Raw genomic sequence first — 26,122 nt, 5'->3', positions numbered from 1 at the left:
AGCAATTTTTCAGACACCTAGTATAGCACACTGTCGAACACACAAAGAAATTCCCGGAGTGAACTTTTCACTCTGCACCGGAGTGAAAAATCCATTCTCACAACAGTCCCCAAGGCTTTGGCTAAGCCATGTCTCTGCAATGTTCTTTCTTCCAGTAATGCTAATCCCACGATTTCGCAGGAGAACTTCTGCGAAGTTTGGAGGGTAGAAGTCTAGGTATTGGTGAAAGTAAAGCTGTGACGATGGGACGTGAGTCGTGCTTGGGGTAGCTCAGTTGGGAGAGGACTTGATCTCGAAAGACGGATGTCCTGGGTTCTAATCCTGGTCCAGAGCACACACTAACCTGCCATAAAGTTTAACTCATATATATAACAACGAACAGTTTCTAGTAGACGAGCAAAACTTAATGAATTTTTCTAATCCTCTTTCACCAGGCTCTCCATCAAAATGCCTTAATATTCCAGTAGTGAATACCCTTAATTTTAACCCTCGCGAAACGTGTTCTACGTTCGATTTTCTCTCCCTGATATACGGTATTTCGTGTCTACTTTGAGAGACTAACTCCTCTTTGATTTCGTAATGACGTGATTACCTCCTTTTTTCATCCCCACAAGAACTGAAGTAATGATCCATCCCTATGTCGTTGTCAAGCAGTCCGTACGACAAACGCGAATCAGTTCATAAAAAAAAATAATGCGGCCTTTGTTTGAATCCAAGAGCGGACATATTGCAGAGTACTTCCAGGTCCCTGGCTTGAAGTTCGTGAGTGTCCGATACTGCATGCAAAATGGTTCGCGAGCCAGGTGCCTTTTAGCATACGTGTCTGTGTACAATTTATCAAATAGTCTGTTGATTGCATTTCCATTCCATTAGCGCGCTAAAAAGCGTGAGAGAGAGCACATCGAATTAATGCTTCAGCGTATTCCGGCATAATGACTGTTGCCCTCGCCTATCCTGTTATGCTGCTCCATAAATATAGCCGAAGATTTTCGTTTCCAGAAATTTCTTATAAAAGAATAATAATAATAATGATGATGATGAGAACTTTTGGCTATACTCTTGAGCAGCTGAATTAGAAACAATTCTCTTATAACTAGTGGCGCACTCTTTCACCTTGATTACGGCGGCAACACGATATGGTGTGGACTCTAGAGTGTTCAGAAGCCATCCAGATCCCATTTGTGTCTCAGACACGCTCAGTGAGACAGAGTGTTTACCAAGCGATTCCGACATTAGGGTAGCGATGAAGCTGTGCCAAATATACATGCGTTTGCCTCATTACTATTTAATTTAACAACCTTAGGTTTAAACCAACTTTTAATTTGCGAAACTGCTATACAGATCAACTGAATTTTCTGTGGATGCTTGACAAAACATTGCTATAAAATTTAAAATGAAACGCTTTCGTGTGATGTACTGAGAAATTGTATTTATGTAGTCATGAGGTGACTTCCGGTTTCTTATGTCATCGTCACGTGATAAGTGAATATGACAACCAAAGAAAAAATTAAGTATGAAATACACAGATATTAATGGTACATCACATATCGTGATGGGATTCGAAGTGTTCATAAAGGGAAGTACTGCTCGTGTATCTTACGCGTAGATCATTACACTTAACAAAAATAAAGACGTTTTTGTGTTAGATAGAATTTGTAATCTCTACATGGAACATTCAACCCAGAACATAGCCTTCTCAACGTTGTTAATACATCTGCGGAGTGGAGGAATGGCAGAGGGGCTTTTAGATGGCTTCATGGAACTCATAAAAAGCATGCAAGCGTAAAATTACATGAATTCCTCGTTTTGTCGTATCTTTTGAGGAACGAGGGAGAAATTAACACCGAGAAAGACGGAAAACTGCGGAAGAATGGGAGAAGGCCGAAAGGACAAAAATCGAAAACTAAAAACAACAAAGTGGACGATTAAGGAGGAAGTATAGAAAACAAATGGAGAAAAAGGGGAAAAAATAGTGCAACAAACCGATAAACACTACAATTTCAAAAACAGACACGGAATTTGAGAGCGTGAGCACATGGAAGAAGGGGCAGAAGGATAAAAATTCCGATGACTATGGCAACTGAAACTTCACAAAAAGGTAATAGCTATGCCTGGAAGAGGGACTGCAATCCGTACACACTCATTTCGCGGGCATAGCTCTTGCAGACAGCGATCTAGGAACGACTCGCGAATTACTGTTGCAGCTTCAGTTCTGCCGGTGTCTCTCTTCTACTCTCGGAAGCCTCCAGAAGTGCATCTACTTCCCTTTGCTACGTTAACAATACTGACGGGAATGATACAGTGAAGAATGGCTTAACCACAACGTAAAGTGTCTTTTTTTCCTTTCGAAATGAATTGTATCAGCGTAATATAATTCGTTCTTTCTCAGAGTGTTAACATTTGACGCAGTGCGCAGACGTTCGGAATTTGTATTTTTGAAGTATTGTTGTCAGAGCCGGTCTTTACTGGCAAAACGAATTTTCGCTGTCAGTCGATGTGGGTCTGTAGCGAGACAGTGCTGATCGAAACGTGGAACGCATTATGCGCGAGTTGTAGCGTTTCTGTTAATAACGCGTTTTGTTTCTGTACGAATTAAATACTACTAAGAACCGTGTGAAATAATCTTTGCATGGTGGTGTATCCTTTAATAACTGCAGAGTATTTTCGCCCGCATTGATAATGTGTACGCGATCGTTCAGAAATATAAGATTAAATCGCGCCTCTGGAATAGAAAACGTCAGCTGACAGTGGAAGTAGGCTGTTTAGGTTTTTATGTTAGTGACGCCACGTAGCGCTCTGTATGAAAATCACTGACTGTGCTGTGTGCAGTCTGTGGCTAGTTGGACTCATTGTTGGAATATCCGCCTGCGTAGTGTTGGGCAGCTGGATGGGAACAGCAGGTAGCGTTGAGCAGTTGGAGGTGAGCCGCCAGCAGTGATGGATGTGGAGAGAGAGGTGCCATACTTTCGAGAGGTTACTATAAGCGGACTATCTGGACGTGTGTTCGCCAGAATAAGGAAATTTGTAAAGACGGTTGTCATGAATTGATAGATATATGAAGGACTTTTGAACATTATTAAGATAAATACATTGTTTGTTCATATCAAAATCTTTCATCTGCTAACTATGCCCATCGGTAGTTAGAATCTTTTATTTATCTGGCAGTATTGGCGCTCGCTGTATTGCAGTAGTTCGAGTAACGAAGAGTCTTGTGAGGTAGGTGATTCATGAAAGGTATGTTAGTCAGGGCCATTTTTTTTTGTAGGGATTATTGAAAGTCAGATTGCGTTGCGCTAAAAATATTGTGTGTCAGTTTGGTTATGATTATAATAAGTAAAGAGAAAACTGTTGGAGTACGTTGAGTTTTGAAAATCATATAACGTTCAAGTTTACCTGCACAGTCATTCATAATTTTTCAAAGCGGATGTTTCAACAGTACGATCTCGGCATTTATACGAAATATTTCGGTGCAAGGTTGCAAAGTGGTGCTTACGTGTTCACTGAATTATCACTGATACGCCTGGTTGCATACGCATAATTAACTGTGTAATGGAATCGTAATCGTTTTAACAAGTACGGTGTAATTTGCTGAATTCATTGTAGCGTTGTTAGAATGTACTCGAGCTTGTTTCTGAACTTGTGGAACACAGTCGGAAATTCGCAGTACCGCTCACGTACTATTCGCGCACTCCAAACCAACACACTGCGCGGTGGCCGATGGAAGCCACTCCAAAAGCGTTTCCCCGTTTGCAATAGTTCCCATCGGTATCTGCGCCGAATGTCAGTTTATACTGCGCGAATAATACCTCACAGTTTTAGAAACGATGTGTACAATATTCAGAGATGAGTTAAAAGATTCCTTTGAAAATTTTAAAAATGACAGTGCTGGTGAACTACGTTGAGACAGCTGAGTAAAACTGAACGTAGTCAGACATTTCTCTCGTTACTTATTCTGGTCAAAACTAAACTGACACACAATATTTTTGCGCAAAGCAATCTGAATTTCAATAATCCGTACAAAAGAATGGTCCTGACTAACAATAACCTATACCTTTATGAATCACTTACCTCACAAAAATCTTCGTTACTCAAACTACTGCAATAAAGCGTGCGCCAATACTGCCAGCTAAATAAAAGATTCTAGCTACTGAAGGCACTAGCTACTGAAGGCACTAGCTACTGAAGGCACTAGCTACTGAAGGCACTAGCTACTGAAGGCACTAGCTACTGAAGGCACTAGCTACTGAAGGCACTAGCTACTGAAGGCACTAGCTACTGAAGGCACTAGCTACTGAAGGCACTAACTACTGAAGGCACTAACTACTGAAGGCACTAACTACTGAAGGCACTAACTACTGAAGGCACTAACTACTGAAGGCACTAACTACTGAAGGCACTAACTACTGATAGGCATTGTTAGCAAATGAAAGGTTTTAATAGAAAAACAAACAATGTATTTACCTTAATAGTGTTCAAAAGTCATGATATACGAGGGTCGGTCAAAAAGTAATGCCTCCCATTTTTTCTCTACTTAAAGAAATTAAGTTAAGTGAAAAATTTGAATTTGGCGCCATTCCTCAAACCTTCTTCTGCAATCCACTGCAGTAGTAACTTTCTGTGTCAACAGGTGGCAGCACAGCCGAAGTTTGTAAGATGGCCGACATCGATGTTCGTTTGAGACAGCGTTGTGTGATTGAATTCTTGAATGCAGAAGGTGAAACGCCCATACGCATTCATGAAAGACTGAAGAAGGTGTATGGTGTTGTGACAGTGGATGTCAGCACTGTTAGACGATGGGTTCGTCGTTGTAAGGAAGCTGAAGGGCAAACACCGTTGACTGACGAAAAGCGGAGCGGCAGGCCGGTGAGTGCAGTGACTCCACACAACATTCAGCAAGTTGATGACATCATTCGTGGTGACCGTCGGGTGACTGCAGATGAAGTGTGTCGCATTATTTCTCTTAGTAAAGGCAGTGTGATCACGATTATTAAACAATTGGGGTACTCAAAAGTTTGTGCACGGTGGGTTCCAAGAATGTTAACCGATCAGAATAAAGAGGCAAGGAAAACAATAGCCTCCCAACACTTGCAGCGCTTCCGTTTGGAGGGAGATGAGTTTCTGAAAAAAATTGTGACCGGGGACGAAACATGGGTGCATTTTTTTGAACCCGAATCAAAGAGGCAGTCAATGGAGTGGCGTCACACAAGCTCGCCGAGGAAGAAAAAATTCAAAACTGTGCGATCGGCAGGGAAAGTTATGGCAACAGTTTTCTGGGATACAGAGGGTGTGATTCTGGTTGATTTTTTGGAGCAGGGATGCACAATAAATTCTGTTCAATACGTCACAACCCTCAACAAACTTAAAGCACGTCTTCAGCGAGTTCACCCAACAAAATCAATGGCAGATGTTCTTCTTTTGCATGACAATGCAAGACCACACACCAGTCGTCACACCTCTGACGAGATTGTCAAAATTGGATGGGAAGTTTTGCCTCATCCCCCATACAGCCCTGACCTGGCACCATCAGACTTCCATCTGTTCGGGCCACTAAAAGAAGCTCATCGTGGGATTCATTTTGAAGATGAGGAGGCCGTCAAAACATCCGTGCGTCAATGGCTTAGGAAGCAGAGCTGTGATTTTTACCGTGCTGGGATACATGCCCTTGTTCAAAGATGGACCAAAACTGTAGAGATGGGCGGAGATTACATTGAAAAATGACAAAATGATCCTCAATGTTGTGGTTTTCAACCTATGTAATTGCATTTAAATTTCCTGACAATTAAACGTAGAAAAAAAAATAGGAGGCATTACTTTTTGACTGACCCTCGTATACACTACTGGCCATTAAAATTACTACACCACGAAGATGACGTGCTACAGAGGCGAAACTTAACTGACAGGAAGAATATGCTGTGATATGCAAATGATTAGCGCTTCAGAGCATTCACGCAAGGTTGGCGCCGGTGGCGACACCTACAACGTGCTGACATGAGGAAAGTTTCCAACCGATTTCTCATACACAAATAGCAGTTGACCGGCGTTGCCTGGTGAAACGTTGTTGTGATGCCTCGTGTAAGGAGGAGAAATGCGTACCATCACGTTTCCGACATCGATAAAGGTCGGATTGTAGCCTATCGCGATTGCGGTTTATCGTATCGCGACATTGCAGCTCGCATTGGTCGAGATCCAGTGACTGTTAGCAGAATATGGAGTCGGTGGGTTCACGAGGGTAATACGGAACGCCGTGCTGGCTCCCAACGGCCTCGTATCACTAGCAGTCGAGATGACGGGCATCTTATCTGCATGGCTGTAACGGATCGTGCAGCCATGTCTCGATCCCTGAGTCAACAGATGGGGACGTATGCAAGACAACCACCATCTGCACGAACAGTTCGACGACATTTGCAGTAGCATGGACTATCAGCTCGGAGACCATGGCTGCGGTTACCCCTGACGCTGCATCACAGACAGGAACGCCAGCGATGGTGAACTCAACGACGAACCTGCGTGCACGAATGGCAAAACGTCTTTTTTCGGATGAATCCAGGTTCTGCTTACAGCATCATGATGGTCGCATCCGTGTTTGGCGACATCGCGGTGAACGCACATTGGAAGCGTGTATTCGTCATCGCCATACTGGCGAATCACCCGGCGTGATGGTATGGACTGCGATTGGTTACACCTCTCTGTCACCTCCTGATCGCATTGACGACACTTTGAACAGTGGACGTTACATTTCTTATGCGTTACGACCCGTAGCTCTACCCTTCATTCGATCCCTGCGAAACACTACATTTCAGCAGGATAATGAACGACAGCATGTTGCAGGTCCCGTACGGGCCTTTCTGGATACAGAAAATATTCGACTGCTGCCATGGCCAGCACATCCTCCAGATATTTCACCAATTGAAAACGTCTGGTCAATGGTGGCCGAGCAACTGGCTCGTCACAATACGCCAGTTACTACTCTTGATGAACTGTGGCATCGTGTTGAAGCTGCCATCCAAGCTCTGTTCGACTCAATGCCCAGGCGTATCAAGGCCGTTATTACGGCCAGAGGTAGTTGTTCTGGGTACTGATTTCTCAGGATCTATGCACCCAAATTGCGTGAAAATGTAATCACATGTCAGTTCTAGTATAATATATTTGTCCAATGAATACCCGTTTATCATCTGCATTTCTTCTTGGTGTAGCAATTTTAATGGCCAGTGGTATATATATATATCAGTTTATGACATCCAGTCTTACAAATTTCCTTTTTCTGATGGACACACGTCCAGATCGGCCGCTATCAAATCTCTGCCATCTCTCTCCCCACACCCACCACTGCTGGCGGCTCACCTCCAACTGCACAACGCTACGCGCTGTTCACATCCAACTGCCCAACACTACAATAGCAAATATTCCAACAATGCCAACCAGCCACAGATTGCAAACAGCACAGTCAGTGATTTTCATACAGAGCACTACGTGGCGTTACCAACATAAAAACCTAAACAGCCTACTTACTTCGTAAAGTGTCATATATGGATATACACCAACAGTCAAATGTTTTAACACAGCGGGAATCATAGAACCACGTATACGCTTCCAGACTCCTTCTCTACAGCGAAATGTGGGCTGTCGTTATGTTCGACAAGAGCGGATATTCTGCACTAAAAGATTCGTTCTGAAACTAGGCGTAATTTTTGCGGTGGTATTGACACCGAAAGTGGTCGTGTCATCGGCAGCGCTGCTGTTGGTTACCAATAGATGATGTGACAGGGTGCAGAAAGGAAGAAGAGAGCAGGTGGTGAACGCCTCTTTGTCCCGCGCAGCTTCCGGCGCAGCCGGCGTCCAATGCACTGCTAGTCAGAGGCTGGACTTTCGGAGAGTCCGTCTTCCGCACCAGCGACCAACAAACCACTCGGTTGCGACATCAGAGAGGAACGCACGGCGCTCTGCCAATCCTTTAAGAGGATTAGCCACACAAATCTGGTCGACGTGTACTACATCTTGCTTTCATTTTTCCAGCTGACAGTCTCATTAATCCTCTAATTCGTATTCGATTGCAGGCGCGATTATTTTCCGCGAGAACATATCGTATTTCACACTCCACTCGGTTTGGAATCCAAGTACAGCTACAAAACAACAGTAGCTCAGTGTCTCTCTCGTTTTACCCATTACAAAAACAGGACGATAAAAAGACCTAGCAATGAGTTGGATAACGACAAGTAGTGGGTGGATGTAGAGGGGGAAGGGAGGGGACAGGAAATACTCCTAACGTCTTGTAGCAAATTTTTTCATGCGTCGACAACAAAACAGGCATAATGATGTTAAATTTTTGGCATGTACAACCATTGGCCACGCGTACACATCTAGTAACAAGTTCGCGAAACACGAATTATTCTGCAACATGTTTCTAGACATGAGTGGCTGTCGCGAAACAAAATTTGCAAGTCTACGGTTCTCCACCGAAAAGGGGAATACGCAGTCAGCACATTTACCAAATCAGTTTCTACTGGTCTGCCATGAAAACAACACTGCAGATAAGACTTTCAGGCCCTCTCATGTCTTGGGGATGTGACATCCCAAGGCTATAAAAACGGAAGTCAAAGGAGGGATGCTGTGAATAATTTGGGGAAAAGAGTTACAAAACGACATTTAGAATAAATACACGGTTGAAAATCCTAGTTCAGGAGAGAATGCAAGAAGGTGTGCGAGTCTAAAAAAAGTTATTCTTCTCCGAGAAAGTCAAACGGGTATGGTTACCAACGATTAAAATCTTCACTAAAAGGCATGGAGTCCAGGATAGGCCTGCGTACAGACTGCAATTAATGGCGTCGCACTGTGCTCAGAGACGAATCGCGCTTCGACGCTACCTCGAATGACCATCGTCTTCGAGTCTGGCGGCGGCTTCGGGAGAAGTCCTGTTCATCCAGTGTTAAGGAGGGGCGCAGCAGCGTTACTCCTGGTGAGATGGTGCGGCCTGGCAACGAATATAACTGCTCGTCATTACTGGTAGCGATTCAGTCGGTGATCCTCCCTTGTGGTGGTCAGAGGTGATCGACCGGAACCTTAACGACAGGTATGTCTGCCCCCAAGTTACGATGCACTCTAACATCGGACCACTGTCACTTCCGAATGCACCGCAAATCTGAATATTGCACGGTTCCTTGAATAATAAAAATAGTAATAATAATAATAATGATGACAAACCAGCGGCTGTATTTGAGTCCACATAGTTTGTTGATTTTAACACATGCTACCTGTTTCGACAGCAAATGTTATCATCTTCAGGCCCTAAGCGTATCTTGCCATCCTGGACCTGAAGATGACACAATTTGCTGTCGAAACAGGTAGCCGGTGTTAAAAAGAACAAACGACGTGGATTCAAATAAAGCCGCTGGTCTTGCTTCAATATTGAAATACTTCGTATCCGACTGCAGGCCCACTTTCCTTGATGGATTACCAGACATTGCACGATTCAGCCAGCTGGCCGAATGGCGACCCAGAATGAGCCCCTTTCTAACTATCAGGTGCTGGTAACGCTGTCTCTGACGACTACGCAAGACGTCCCTGCCCTTTGCAGCGATCACTGGACATCTGACGCTGTTCATGCCCCATACAACCCTATGAAGCCTGGTAACGACACTGAACATGAACACCATTAATGCACTCTGATGGCCATTCCACCTTTCAGAGAGAACTGCAAGCACAATCAATTACACGTCAGCTGATCGTGTGTACATTTAGAAGCTATACTGACATCCGACCATGTCTCCTGGGTGCTTCACCTTTTTTGTCAGGCAGTGTATGTATTTTTATAATACGCCCAAGTAACATCCAATTTCAAAAATGATGTTTCGTAATTATAAGCGAACGTTTCTGTCATATGCAACATAAAAAGGAACATACCAAAAAAGCGAATTTTATCTGTATCTAACTGAAATACAATACTTTCCAAAAAAAAACAAAAAAAAAAAAAAAAAAAAAAGCCCACTCAAAATGCGAGTTTTAAATAATCTTATCCGCTAATTGGTTTGTGCCTATACGTCATACTAATGAAGCTACTTGAATTTTTTTCATAACCTAGTTGTCATAAAACAGCTGTTTCAATACCGAGGGAAGCAAAACTTACAACCCGTCATCTGACACGGAAGTATCGAGGAGCATTTTTCATTACCTACAATTTTGAAAAGGATGTTTTCCTACGTTTGTTTATGATCACAATGTGAAAGATGCATTCTTTGAGTCATTTAGAAATTAGGAAAACAGAAAAATTGAAGGATTTACAGCTAACTTCAATGTGAGATGCTTTTAATAGTTTCCACAACGAAACTCTGTCTCGAAATCTGGCAGTAAAGCGAAGGAGATTCTGGTCGTATGTAGAGTACACCAGTAGCAAGACGCAGTCAATGTCTTCACAGCACGATAACGATATTAATGTTACTGATGCCAGTGCCACAACAGTAAAGTTTCTAAACATGATTCTCCGAAATTCCTTCACAAAAGAACACCAAGTAAATATTCCAGAATTTAAATCAAGAACAGTTTCCAACCTGAGTAGCTTAGAAGTAGATACCTTCAATGTAGCGAAGCAGCTTAAAGGCATGTCTTCCGGTCCAGACTGTATAACTATAACGTTTCTTTCAATGTATGCTGATACGAAAACTCCGTACTGAGCAATCATATACAACCGCTGGCTGGTAGAAAGATCCGTACCCATGGACTGGAAAGCTACACAAATCACACCAGTATCCAAGACAGGAAGTAGAAGTAATCCGTCGAATTACAGACCCTGTATGATTTGCAGTAGGATTTTGGAACATATACTGTGCTCGAACATTATGAATCACCACGAAAAAAACTATTTATTGAGAAATAGCCAACACAGTTTCAGAAAATATCGTTCTTGTGAAACACAACTAGCTCTTTATTCACGCGAATTCTTGAGTGCTATCGGCAAGAGATTTCAGATAGATTCCGTGTTTCTATATTTCCAGATGGCTTTAGAAACCGTTCCTCACAAGTGAATTCTAATTAAATTGCGTGTCTATGGAGTATCGTCTGAGATGTGAGACTGGATTCGTGATTTCCTTTCAGAAAGGTCGCAGATCGTAGTAACTGACGGAAAGTTATGGAGGAAAGCAGAAGTAACATCTAGCGTTACCCAATCAAGTGTTATATAGGCTCCCTGCCGTTCCTGATCTATGTAAACAACTCAGGAGACAATCTGAGCAGTTCTGTTAGATTATTTGCAAATGACGCTGTCTTTTCCGTCATGCAAAGTCATCAGATGATCGAAGCGAATTGCAAAATGATTTAGGCAAGATATCTGTATGGTGCAAAATGTGACAACTGATTCTAAATCATAAAAAATTGGAAGTCGTTCACGTAAACACTAAAAAGGAGCCCACAATCAGACGATAAATGACACAAATCTAAAGATTGTAAAATCAGCTAAACAGTTAGGGATTACAGTTTCGAATAACTTAAACTGGAACGATCACACAGGTAATGCTGCGCGGAAAGCAAACCAAACACTACGATTTTTGGCAGAACACAGAAAATTTAACAGGTCTACTAAAGAGACTGCTTACACTACGCCTGTCCTCCCTCTTCTGGATTACTGCTGTGCAGCGTGGGATCCACATCATTGAGGATTGACGGAGGACATCGGAAAATTTCGAAGAAGGGCAGCTCGTTTTCTATTATTGCGAAATAATGCAGAGAGCGCCACGGATGTGATACACATCAGGTGGCAGGCACAAAAGCAAACGTGTTTTTCGCTGCGGCAGGACCTTACCATGAAATTTCAAACACTAAATTTCTGCTCATAGTGTGAAAATATTTTGTTAGCACTCACCTACCGGGTGATCAGAAAGTCAGTATAAATTTGAAAACTGAATAAATCACGGAATAACGTAAACAGAGAGGTACAAATTGACACACATGCTTGGAATGACATGGGGTTTTATTAGAACCAAAAAAACACAAAAGTTCACAAAATGTCAGACAGATGCCACTTCATCTGATCAGAATAGCAATAATTAGCATAACAAAGTAAGACAAAGCAAAGATGATGTTCTTTACACGAAATGCTCAATATGTCCACCATCATTCCTCAACAACAGCTGTACTCGAGGAATAATGTTGTGAACAGCACTGTAAAGAATGTCCGGAGTTATGGTGAGGCATTGGCGTCGGATGTTGTCTTTCAGCATCCCTTGAGATGTCGGTCGATCACGATACACTTGCGACTTCAGGTAACCCCAAAGCCAATAATCGCACGGACTGAGGTCTGGGGACGTGGGAGGCCAAGCATAACGAAAGTGGCGGCTGAGCACACGAACATCACCGAACGACGCGCGCAAGAGATCTTTCACGCGTATAGCAATATGGATGGGGTGGTTCTAACAAAACACCATGTCATTTCAAGCATGTGTGTCAATTTTTACCTCTCTATCTACATTATTTTCAAATTTATACTGACTTTTTGGTCACCCGGTACATAGGGAGAAATGATCACCATAATAAAATTAGAGCTCGCACGAAAAGATCTCATTAGTTTCTTCCACGCTGCTCGAGAGTGGAACGCTTGAGAAATAGCTTAAAGTTGGTTAGATGAGCCCTCTGCAAGGCACTTAATTGAGAATTGCAGAGTAATCATGTAGATGCAAGTAATAAGCTTTTCGGAGAATCAAACTCATTTCGACTACCAAAGTTCCGCGAACCATCCTTTTAAAAGTCTTAGCGGTTCTGAAACTGAAGTGCCACACGACTGACCGGGTGCCACTGGACTTTTCACGTACGGGAGCGTAGGATTTGATAGGTGAATGTTTACTGAATTCATTTGTTCTGTCCACTGAAAAAGTCAGCCGAATAAGTCCATACAGAGTCCCACAGGACACTACTGAGCAAATGTTTTATTTAAAATTTTTTTGGTGCGGGTCCCTAGACAGCACCGCTAAATGCGACCCTGCTATACTCTTGAAAACGGCTGCGCTGTAAGATCGGAGAAACTGCACTGTCCGAACACTCTTGCAACACTTGTTTCCGCAGCAGCCGACCAAGTGTATGTACCAGCCATTTTAATGGGAGATTCCTGTTTTAAAATAGACGTATATTTCTTTTGTAACCACAAAAATATTGTGCTCTGTTTCTTTCGCATGTAACTGACGATTACCGGGAGAATACGTGATGTCTCCAAAAAGCGAACAGTGTCGAGTACGTGGTCACCTGTCGCAAATGCGACCGAGACCATCGTTCGTCGAATAAGCAAGTGAGTGGTGTCTTCGGAAGTTCCGTTCATTATTAAAACTTTTAACTTATTTTCTGATGACAATGTTATATATACATACATTTTATAGTTCTCTGATAGAGAAATGTTACTGAGTGATGACTGATCTTGTTGAGCTGTAAACAAATTTATTTCGAGACGAATAAAAGTTCGTGTCAAATGCAAATAGCAGATTTAATACTCATAGCTCTTAAGGTATTGATTTTAGAGCTCATGATGTTCATGTATGTGCAGAATATTCAAATGATTTATTTATGGTTTCGCCTGCTTGGAAGTTGGAGGAAGGTTTATGGAACATTTTAACTGGAAGTGAAGATTTGTTTTGGCGACGAGTGTAACCGTATGTTTACGCGGAGGTTTTATTTTACTACTGAGAATTTTCTGTTGAGTTTTACACACACCGTTTGTCCAAAAAGTTCCGAGAATAATTTTATTCCTGGCGTATAGGCGACGTTAACGCAGTAAAACTACAGAGGCAGCGAGAGCCAGTAACTCCAAGCAACAGATGTGCATTCGACCACTCAGTCGTGAGCAGGCGGTGTGGCACAATTCGCAAAGGAGCAACTGGCTGAACATCTCTAAATCAAGTGTTCAAGGGATTCTTCAAAACGTTTAGCAGAAGAGAAAAATGTGTGCAAAGTTTGTCCCTGACGCTTTGACTCCCGACCAAAAACGAGGAGTGGAGGCCCTGGCGCGACTCGATTGCAATGTAAAACGCGGATGACACTGTGTTAAAACGACGAACCTACCACAAAACGACAAACTGAAGAAATTCACATCAGAGTTCAACGCTTTGATGACATAACCGACATTGAAGTCAAAGCAGCGCGCGACTTTTATGAGAGTTTCACATGGTTTATGAACGTTCTCTGCATCGTACTGAAGTGGGAGAACAGCTGAACCATTAAAACAAAAAATAACTAGTTTAAATTTTCTTACTTAACGTTGTGGGCAGTTTGTGCTGATCAGAGGGAGACATTTGATTTAACTGACAGCAGCACCTGTGTAAGAACTTTAGCACTGTCGTCATCCCCTGTTTTTCCTCCTGAAAAATTTGCTCTCTCGCCTCTATAAAAGAAACCACAACAGTCTTTCGAAATTAATTTATAAGGGAGTTTGGACAGAAGCAGGGAGAATATACAGTGTCCTAGGAGGAAAGACCTGTATTCAGGAATACGACAGGAACGATCATTCGAGGGGGAAAATGTCTAGTAAACAAGGGCTCTAAAATGCATATCTTAAGAGCTATGAGAACATGTTCGTCTTGGATACTATGACATGAATCACTTCTACTGCAAGCGCTTTGCTTTGGATATCTTGGGACGAGGTAGTGCGCACCAAAAGAAAAAAAAAATTGTCTACTAAACATGGGCTATAAAATGAATAGCTTAAGATCTACGAAAACTTTTTCAGTAGTAAAGATGTTGCAGAAAAGGGACCCATTGTTATTTGCCTCATTAAATGTGTTTTTGCTTTCTTAATTATTATTGGATTTAGTAAGAGATATGCCAGAAGATAAAGCTGTCATTCTGTAATGCGGAATTTAAGACCAGGCCCAACTTCGCTAAATTACGTTAGTCACAATAATTTTCTAATTAATTTGAGCTATTTCCAAGTAATTAGTTTTCGTACAGATCAGTCCAATCAGCTAACAGTAATTACTTCCTATTGTAGTCACATTGTTGACATGTAAACAGATGTAATTACCATATTACTGATAAAGTTAAGATAATAACCTATAGAAATCCTTGAAGTATTCACGTAGCTGTTTTACAAAATATGGTAAGAACATTGGCACTTAATTAGTTTCGGGTAATTAACACTTCTGTGTATGGTATTGTTTATTTAGCTATATCTGCAGTTATTATCATCGAAGACTGCTTCTCTCAGTCGAAACTCTTATTGTAACAAAGTCTAGACCAAAACCAGTTTTTCTGCTCTGTTCAATTAATATGAAATGTAAAATCCTAATTGTAAATTAGGTATTTAACAATGTGAGACTTTAGTAGCCAGTTTTTGTTCAGTCTGTTGTGAGATTTTGAGCGTGAAACCCGTGTCAGCCAAAACAGCCATAATGAGCTTGTTTCTGTACAATAATATTTTTAACATAACATGAAACCGGACTGTCGGTAACATACGCGGATTGTCTTGAACATGAGAGGCAGTGTGTTCCGAGATTTCGTTCGGGGAACACGCGCCAGTCAAAACAGCAATAATGGAATGGTGCGATGATGTGTTGCTGTGAATAAGAAAATGGACAGTGAAGAATGGCAGTTAACAATGATTACTGATTAACTTAGATATTAAAGCGACACACTTATCGTTTCATCTGTGTGACATTGTTGTAGGTTGGTTAGACTATACTGCACAGAGACTATTGTCGTATAATTGGAAGGTGCAGTTTGTGCATACCTGGTAAATGAGACTTTACTATGTAATCAAGACACGGACTGGCCGTGTGTGTGTGTGTGTGTGTGTGTGTGTGTGTGTGTGTGTGTGTGGACGTAGGTATTGCTGTACCCACCCGTATTTACAGTCAATTTTTCGCTGTGATCACTGCCACCGGGGAACTACAAGCTGATTTAAGACAAGTTATATCACAACGTGTTTCGCAGTAGCGAACATAAGGTGCTCGCAAGTGTTAACGTATGCACTTTACGGTCTATTTGAATTGGACATTTTGAAAGAAGCTCATTTGAGTACAGTTTTTATTGGAGTCCAGACTGTCAATTACATAAAGTATTTTATTAATTAAAACTTCCGGGCTGAATTGCCGTGGTTCATATATAAAACTGCTTCTCTTTCCTGACATTTCGTTGCCTACTGCGGGCAACATCAACAAGGTGAGTCGCTGACTCACCTCAGAAGATGTTGCCCGCAGTAGGCAACGAAACGTCAGGAAGGAGAAGCAGTTTTATATATGGACCACGGCAATTCAGCCCGGACGTTTTAATTAATGAAGACGCCGGTTGTGAAAGCTTATATGTTATGATAAAGTATATTATCATTTTCATGTGTCTTCTTTATTATTTTCTACTCGGACGTATGCCTATAGCATGTGATGTGCGGGATCTGTCTTATTTAATCCTAACTTTCGCCTTATGATCAACAGTCTCCCGTATTCCATGAAACTCATTCTGTTCGTCAGGCTGTGCGCTAAGGTGAAATTTTGCTCTCTCCACATTTAGAAACGGTGGGCTGAAAAGTTTGAATGCACAGGACAATAGCAGGGCGAGGAGACGATGAACAAGGAGAAAGATGGTGCCAGAGGACACTAGCCCTTTCTGTCTTGGCGTGCTAGACTTACGACACATAGGTGAAACTATCTTTCCCGTCTCATACGTGGGCGGGTTTTTCCATTGGTTGCTGGATGTTTGCGGTAGAAGTTTCGAGACCTTACGAGAGTGTCCGCTAAAAGGAGGGGACAAGGAATCCATAAGGCGCACTTCGGACGCGACTAATTGAGTAGTCATGTTGCGCCTGGAAGCTGAAGCTGTGATTGGCCATAAGGTGCGTTAAAAAGTGGGCCCTTTCACGACTGTGGGGAAGCGAACAAGCAGTTTAAGACTGCACGTGTTACAGGCTGGACGGTTGGAGATGCTGTTGACCGATAGGGGCACGCTGTATAGCTGTACCACGCGGCAATATCGGTCAGAGACAACGCAACTGCTTGATGGCGTACCGTTAGTTTTGTCGCGATCAGAGCTTGCTCCTAGTCACAGTTCTTTGTATTAACATCCTTCCGAATTTCTGAAGTTTTTGCCACGTGTGTCGTATGCTAAATTCTTTACACAGCTTTGTTTTATGTTGAGCAGTGTGCTCGTACTCTTCTTTCAATGACTGTAATTAGCCTGTCCCGTGAAAATCGGTTAACGAGGTTTTCACTTATCAGCATCGCTAATCTCTGTGAACGTGTAACAACGTGGCCCGCAGGTTGGCCGTGCTGTCTAACGCACAGCTTTCCGGGCGGGAAGGAACGCCTGGTCCCCGGCACGAATCCGCCCTGCTGATTTGTGTCGAGGTCCAGTGAAACGGCCAGTCTGTGGATAGTTTTTAGGCGGTTTTCCATCTGCCTCGGCGAATGCGGGCTGGTTCCCCTTATTCTGCATCAGTTACACTATGTCGGCGATTGCTGCGCAAACAAGTTCTCCACATATGCGTACACCACCATTACTATACCACGCAAACGTATGGGTTACACTCCTCTGGTGTGAGACGTTCCCTGGGAGGGTCCACCGGGGGCCGAACCGTACACTAACCCTGGGTTCGCTGTGGGGCGGAGGAGGGGTCAAATGGAGTGTGGTAGTCGTCGTGGGGTTGCGGACCACTGCGGCTGTGGCGGGGACGGAGCCTCTCCGTCGTTTCTAGGTCCCCGGTTAACATACAATACATCATACAATAACAACTTTCTCTGTTCTTTGTCCTCAGCAGCGCTTATCTCTTTTGAAGCCTATTGGATAACGCACAAGTTTATAAAATCCTTTCCCTCGTTGCCATAGAGGCACCCTCTGCCCCACCCCCAATGCAGATCACTTTATCAAGTCTGTGAACGGGTAACAACAACTCGGCCCGCCGGTTGGCCGTGCTGTCTAACGCACGGCTTTCCGGTTAAACTTCATTCACGTAGAAGTAAATTGAACTAAACTCCGCCCGAACAGGCCATGAAAGCCCAACGGAACTGACCGGCCGCCGTGTCATCCTCAGACCACAGGCGTCACTGGATGCGGATGCGATGGGGCAAGTGGTCAGTACACCTCTCTCCAGACCGTATGTCAGTTTACGAGACCTGAGCCGCTACTTCTCAATAAAGTAGCTCCTCAGTTTGCCTCACTAGGGCTGAGTGCATCCCGCTTGCCAACAGCACTCGGCAGACCGGATGTTCATCCATCCAAGCGATAGCCCAGCCCAGCAGCGCTTAACTTCGGTCATCTGTGGAGAACCGGTATTACCGCTGCGGCAAGGCAGTTGACACTCAGGTACAAATAACTGTACTAAATCCCAAGGTTTTAAACTAAATCTTTTACTTCAAGACTCCCAGGTCATTTTTAGTTGCATCAGGCAATAGATGAAGAATTATTTGAGGTGATGCTCAACTTGGTGTCGTCCCCATAAGGCCATACTGTGTTGCTTGATTCTGTTGCGTTGGGGTAAAGAAATTATTTACCATGCTTTCAGGACAGAATTTCCTCCTACTTTAATTAACCACTGTGTGGCCACTGCACTTACGGGACTTAACACCAGCTTCAGTGGATGCTATAAAAAAAATAGGTATTAGTGGTTAATGTATGCGAGTCAAATGGCTCTGAGCACTATGGGACTTAACATCTATGGTCATCAGTCCCCTAGAACTTAGAACTACTTAAACCTAACTAACCTAAGGACATCACACAGCACCCAGTCATCACGTATTCGAGTCACATTTTTGCCTATTCTTAACCAGAATCACAAATTAAGATCACTGGTTTACCGTCAGATCAGTCCATAGTATGACACACAAAAACATCCTCCGAAAATATAGAACGGAAAGAGCTTGCAGCAGAAGAGATTTGTTTCACAGTAGCGAAGATGGACAAGTGCTCATAGCTCTTCAGGTATGCATTTTAGACTATGTTTACTAGAGTTCCTTGCTTCGAATGCTCGTTCATGTCATGTCCCTGAACACTGACTATTCCTCCTAGGACATCCTGTATACAGGGTGAAGAAAAATTCGAGCACTCTGACTTCGCAACGCGATTCTCACATACTAACAATACAAAAAATTTGCCATAAAATTTAGTCCTGCGCGTATTTCCAGCAGTAAATGGACGTCAAAGATTGGCAGTCTGGCAACACCGTAATCACATGTACGGCAACTACCTCTGACAGCATGTGGAAATAGTGCTGTGCAGGTGATGCAGTGGGTAGCGTTTTGGGTTAGTAGGCGGAAGGTCTACGGTTCGATTATGGATCGAGGAGATTCTATTTTTATTTGCTAAATGTAGTCTGCGTGGTACCGTGCCTATTACAGTTAATCTTCTACAAAACATATGCACTTACTTACTACGAACACAGAAACAGAAGTACGATCGCTTTTGTTGGTCAGCTTTAGAAAAAGCCTTGTGCACGTCACGGACGCGAATTGTTTCGCACCACTGCATCTACTAGATTCGAAACCTGTTTTCTGTGCACCTTCGTCTAATGGTCGCGTGTATTAGTACCAACGAATATTCTTACCAAGTTCAGGTCCACTGTATTTCGTTAGGAATGTACTGTGTAAAAGTCAGATACATGTGGCTTGAGTAAAGGTGTACACTACAGTATCATCTGACAGAACGAAATTGGTAAACAAAAACAAACACACCTCGACTCAGAATCGAGCCCTCAACCTCCTGCATGCTAACCCAAAACACTATCCACTGCACCACCTACATAGCGCTACTTCCACTTGCTGATAGAAGTAGTTGCCGTACCTGTGGTTACTGTGTTGCCAGATTGTCTATCTCTAACGTCCATTTACTGCTGGAAATATGAGCAGCACGAAAGTTTGTGACAGACATTGTTGTGTTGCTACTACGTGAGGAATCGCGCTGCGTAGTCAGAGTGCGTCCATTTTTTTTTCTCATCCTGTATAAAGAAATTATTTGTGTGTGTTACAAAGTACAGGTAATTAAATAATCGGAACACCACACAATGAAGGTTCGTCTCCCAAAAAACCAGACCGTACCTGCCCACCCACTCTCAGCAGCTCCCTGTCGCCCCCCCCCCCCCCCCCACTTCCACCCACTCCCCGCCCGAGGGAAGAAGGTACTGCCACATACTGTGTGGATCACACAGAAGAGAGAGAATTCATCAATCGGAATACTTACAGAGCAGAAAATACAGAATAATTATGTTTTTATAAGAAAAGACCATGCACAGTAGATAAGACGACGAGCGGCAGGATATGGTGGAGAGGCCTTTAGGATGAATGGCTGTGTGTTGTATACTGACAGGCAGAGGGGAAATGGGGCGTCGGCCACAACAGAAATGCGTCTCTCTCTCTCTCTCTCTCTCTCTCTCTCTCTCTCTCTCTCTCTCCCTCCCTCCCTCCCTCGGGCTGGTCCACACTAGCGTGAAATGGGCGCCTTCCTGGTGACGTCATCCGGGCATCCGCCTCCGGAAGGCGCGCGTGCGGCCTCTGCTTCCCAGCTCGCATCTCGCAGCTGTGCGGCTGGACCGCAATGCCTGCGCCCTGCCAGTGTTGATGTCGACTCTGGTACCTCAAACACTGCCAACCGACTACACGTCTCCTTAACAAATCGATCCACGAGTAAACTCCACTCCCTCGCTAAAGTTCCAGTCACTCTAGACAACAACAGCCACAACCACCACCACCACCACCACCTCCCGCGCTTGTCAGGGATACGAATTTTCACAAGGCGTCGAAACCCATTTCATTAACACAACTACCAAATGAATTTTATAAACGTTGCATGAGGAATGAAAGCAGTATATATGACTGCCACTACCCGTGTAGCACAATCTTCATAAAAATGAAGAGAAACAAGGTTTAGTTTTTAACTGCATCTTCTTCTTCTTCAGCCTCTAATTGTCCACTTGTGTGGCGGCCGGAGTGGCCTAGCGGTTCTAGGCGCTACAGTCTAGAACCGCGCGATCACTGCGATCGCAGGTTCGAATCCTACCTCGGGCATGGATGTGTGTAATGTCCTTAGGTTAGTTAGGTTTAAGTAGTTCGAAGTCCTAGGGGACTAATGACCTCTGATGTTAAGTCCCATAGTCCTCAGAGCCATTGTCCACTTGTGGACGGAAGCCTCTTCCAGGTACATCCACGTCGGTCTTTTCTAGGCGGTATGAGTCCAGTCCCTCCCACCCCCACCCCCTCCCGCCCCCACGCATGTAGTTGGACGTCGCCTCTTCATGTCGCCAGTGGAAGTACGACAGTTCTCTGACTATCTCGGATGCTATTGCATCAGAGTTTAGAACAACTTCAAGTTGTTCTTGGCTGCTACGTCTTACCTTAATCAAAAGACACAAGGGTGAACTCTTGCTCCTAATTAAAAAATCCCAAAGGGGCATCATAGTAACAATGCCAAATGATATTCCTGATTGTGAACTGCCACTTAACAGTTACTACCATTATTTCAGTTAAAATTTTTGCGAGTCTATGTCAATTGTGTTTCATGAACGGTAAAAAGCTATTTATTTTAATTAAAAATACAAGCTGAAGCAAGGAATTAAAATTTGTACCCGAGCTTCGTATAAATTTTGTTTCATTGCACTGGCCTGTATTTACTATAGATGTAGTATTAGTAGTTTTATTCATCCGTAGATTTCTTTTTATAAGGATATAGGACATCTCAAAGTATTTACAAGTTTACACCAATTTAAAATAAGCTAATTCTTATAAACATACACTTACAGACTTCTAGTTAGAGAGAATCATTATATGTACTCCTGGTACACATTTTTTTTTTTTTTTTTTTTTTTTTTTTTTTTTTTTTTTTTTTTTTTTTTTACAAATAACTTATCAGATAATCAGTCACTACACACACTATACCCACATTATTTCATAACACTTCACTCACCACACACACACACACACACACACACACACACACACACACACACACACACACTGGTGATCACTGGGCCATTTTCTGTACCGCAAATTCCCATTTGCTATCCTGAAAAAGTGAGTCAGCATCCTTTCTATTGAGTTAGATGTTGAGCTCAGAAAGAGGAAGAGGTGTTAGTATTGTGCTATGCGTAGCTTGAGGGTAAGGTTTTCTAGAAAAGGAAAAAAAAGAAGGAATAAACAGTGAGAAGGTGTTATGTGAAATGTTGGATGTTTTATAATCATTATTATTATTTTTTTTTACTGAACCCCTACTGTTTTATCTAAGTAATCCTTCAGTGTATAAAATGTATTGCATTACAGGTACTTTTTAGCTGGCTTTTAAATAAGCGTATTTTTGCAATTTCTTTAATCTCTTTTGGTAATTTATTGTACTGTTTTATTCCTTGGTAGAAAATGCTGTTTTGAGTTTTATGTTTATTTTTTCTTGGTAAATGCACGTTGAGTCTAGCTCTTGTTCCATGGTCATGGACAGAGCTGTTTGTGCAGTAATTACCAATGTTATTTTTTATGTATACAACTGACTGGTAAATGTATTCACATGGAGCAGTTAAAATTCCCAGTGTTTTGAACAGATCTTTACAATGAGCTCGACTAGTATTTTTGGTTATTATTCTTATGGCTCTTCCTGGAGTTTGAAAATTGTGTTCATATTTTGTGCATTTGTTCCCCAAGAAAGAATACAATAGCTAAGAACTGAGTGTACATACGAACAGTATGTAACTAAACGACACTGCATGTTACGCACTGATGATACGATTCTAAGGGCATAACATGCTGATGACATTCTCTTTGAAAGTGTGTTCACACCACTTCAACTGAGAATCAATATTCATTTCTAGAAATTTTGCATTTGTTACACAGTCTATAGAGGTGTCATCTACATTTAATTTAACATTATCATTTTCCCTCTTCAAACTGAAATTCATGGTATTAGTTTTCTTTATGCCCAATGTCACTTTATTTCTTATCGACCAATCGTAGCGGGCTGCTGTGGCCGGGCGGTACTAGGCGCTTCAGTCTGGAAAGGCGCCACCGCTACGGTCGCAGGTTCGAATTCTGCCTCGGGCATGGATGTGTGTGATGTCCTTAGGTTAGTTAGGTTTAAGGGGACTGATGACCTCAGATGTAAAGTCCCATAGCGCTCAGAACCATTTAAACCACAGGACGCCTACGTGCGTGTCAACAGTCAGTCTTGTCTAGAAGTATGAGGGATCCCATATCACTCCAACTTCACACGCCCTACACCATTACAGAGCCTCCACCAGCTTAAACAGTCCGCTGCTGACATGCGGTGTCAATGGATTTATGAGATTATCTCCACACCCGAACACGTCCATCCGGTCGATAAAATCTGAAACGAAATTCGTCCGGCCAGGCAACATGTTTCCCGTCACCAGCGGTGTAATTTCGGTGTTGAAGGGCCCAGGCGAGGCGTAAAGCTTTGTGCCGTGCAATCATCCATGGTACACGAGTGGGCCATCGGCTCCGAAAGTCCATAGGCCTATTGATGACGTTTCGTTGAATGGTTCGCACACTGCCACATTTTGACGGCCCAAAACTGAAATCTGCAGCAATTTGCGGAAGGGTTACACTACCGTCACGTTGGGCGATTCTCTTCTGTCGTCGTTGTCCCGTTCTTGCAGGATCTATTGCCGGCCGCAGCAATGTCGGAGATTTGATGTTCTTCTGGATTCCTGATATTCACGGTACACTCGTGGAATGGTCGTACGGGAAAATTCCCACTTCATCCCAACTTCGGAGATGCTGTCCCCCGCCGCTCGTGCGCCGATTGTAAAACCATATTCAAACTTACTGAAATCATGATAACGTGCCACTGTAGCAGCAGTAACCGATCTAACAACTGCGCCAAGCACTTGTTGTCTTACATAGGCGTTGGCGACCGCAGCGCCGCACTCTGCCTGTTTACATATCTCTGTATTCGAATACACTTGCCTGTATCAGTTTTTTTGGCGCTTCGTTGTTATTGGGAGTACACTGTGCCGGAGGCAAGTGAATTAGAACGTGGGTCAATTGTTGGTGCTCATATGGTATTTCCTTAACCAAGATAGTGGAAGTGTGTGGCGTCTCGAGAGGCACCGTGACGAAGATTTCTACCGTATACAGGGGAAGCGGAAAAACGTCATCCACTAACACACAATGTGGATGAAAGAGAGTGTTGCGTGATCGTGACGGACTGTCACTGAAGACAACTGTGAAATAGGTAAACGGCGGCTGCGAAAGTCACTGTAGGACTGAATGTCGCACTCGCGAATCGTGTCAACACCAAAACAACACGAAGGGGGCTCCATTAGCAGGGAATGCAGAGGGTGAGCTGAAATTCCAAAACTGCTCATCGGTGACGCAAATGCCCATAACAGAAAATATCGGTGCCGAACCCATAAACCTGGACTAAGCATAATGGAAGAATGTAATTTGGTCGGATGTGTTTTGTTTCATATTGTTTCCAACTTCTGGTTACTCTGCAAGGCTGCACTGCTACCAAGGATTACGCGACCATTTTAACTGATCACGTCCATCCCACGGTACAATGTTTGTCTCCCAATAGTGATTCTGAGTTCTAAGACGACAGAACCACTATTCACACACCTCGCATCGTCCAGGATTTGTATTTGTGACTACGAGTATGAATTGTTGCTTTCGTGTTGGCTACCACAGTCGGCAGATATCAACATTATTGAGGTTATATGGTCTGCTTTGGAGAGAAGGGTTTGTGTGTGATAGCGTCCCCCGTTATCGTTATCTAAACTTGCCACTATTTTGCAAAAAGGATGGAAGAGATTCCCCTGAAAACCATACAGGAATTTTATTTATCCATTGCTGGACGACCGGACGCTGTTTTCAATGCCAACGGTATTAGACGTGGTAATCTATAGTGTTTCTGCTGTTCCCGTATTTTTGCCAATCACTTGTGCGAATAGCTCACTGCAACTGCCAAAAAATTTTTTTTTTTTTTAAATTTGAACTAGTATCAGATTCGCAACGTAAGAGTACCGCTACCTATTAATTTCTTTATACTGGCCACCAGATACTAAATCTTGAAAAGTCTCGAGTCATTACCCTATCGATTCGTGGATGACAAACGTTTCTGTCAGGTATACCTTGCGTTTTATTGCCGTCTTTTAGTAATGTTGACATGAATGACTGCGAAATTTGAGTTTCTTCGTCTATATTTTAGTCACGATTGTCGGTATCTTACTGAAATCCGCGTCGGAACGGGAACGAATCGTCGTTGCTTCGACCGATGGCATTTGTTGTTGTGATTGCTTCTGTTAGTAAACTTCAGCAAATTTTCAACGTTATTTTGTTTTCTTTTTCTTTATTATCAAGGCCGGCCGCTGTGACCGAGCGGCTCTAGGCGCCTCAGTCTGAAACCGCGCGACCGCTACGGTCGCAGGTTCGATTCCTGCGTCGGGCATGGATGTGTGTGATGTCCTTACGTTAGTTAGGTTTAAGTAGTTCAAAGTTCTAGGGGACTGATGACCTCAGATATTAAGTCCTATAGTGCTCAAAGCCATTTGAACCATTTTTTTATTATCAAATTACAACGGAGCTAAAACACAGTGAGACACTATAGTGTTGCAGATTTTCCTGAGGTTCGTAACTTTAAAACACTGATTTACACTTTATTTCAGTGACGAAATCGGACTACAGTAACAATATTTTAGCTTGTACAGTGGCTAGTCCGGTGCATAGATTGACCACGGCCAAGAATGGCTCTGAGCACTATGGGACTCAACTGCTGTGGTCATAAGTCCCCTAGAACTTAGAACTACTTAAACCTAACTAACCTAAGGACAGCACACAACACCCAGCCATCACGAGGCAGAGAAAATCCCTGACCCCGCCGGGAATCGAACCCGGGAACCCGGGCGTGGGAAGCGAGAACGCTACCGCACGACCACGAGATGCGGGCGACCACGGCCATGATCTGCTTACAGTCTAACTGAGCCCAACTTCCCACTTAAGCATGCTATTGCTTTGCAGATTACAGGTTTACACTAGCATCACGTGTAGTGTTAATGGTTCGCTGCTGATCGATCAAGTTGTTAGCGTGGGCAGTTTAGTCCGCTTACGTTGCATTAAACACTCGCCCCATTACATCATAAACTGGACGTGATACTACCACAGAATTTGCATGGAAAGAAGCAGGAAAGTAATGAAGATTTCAGACAGCGGCATCTTGTCGACGACGGCTTTATTAG

Source organism: Schistocerca americana, chromosome 3 (genome assembly GCF_021461395.2).
Source record: "Schistocerca americana isolate TAMUIC-IGC-003095 chromosome 3, iqSchAmer2.1, whole genome shotgun sequence".
In the NCBI taxonomy this organism is placed as follows: domain Eukaryota; kingdom Metazoa; phylum Arthropoda; class Insecta; order Orthoptera; family Acrididae; genus Schistocerca; species Schistocerca americana.
Note: the sequence above shows the minus strand (reverse complement) of the source record.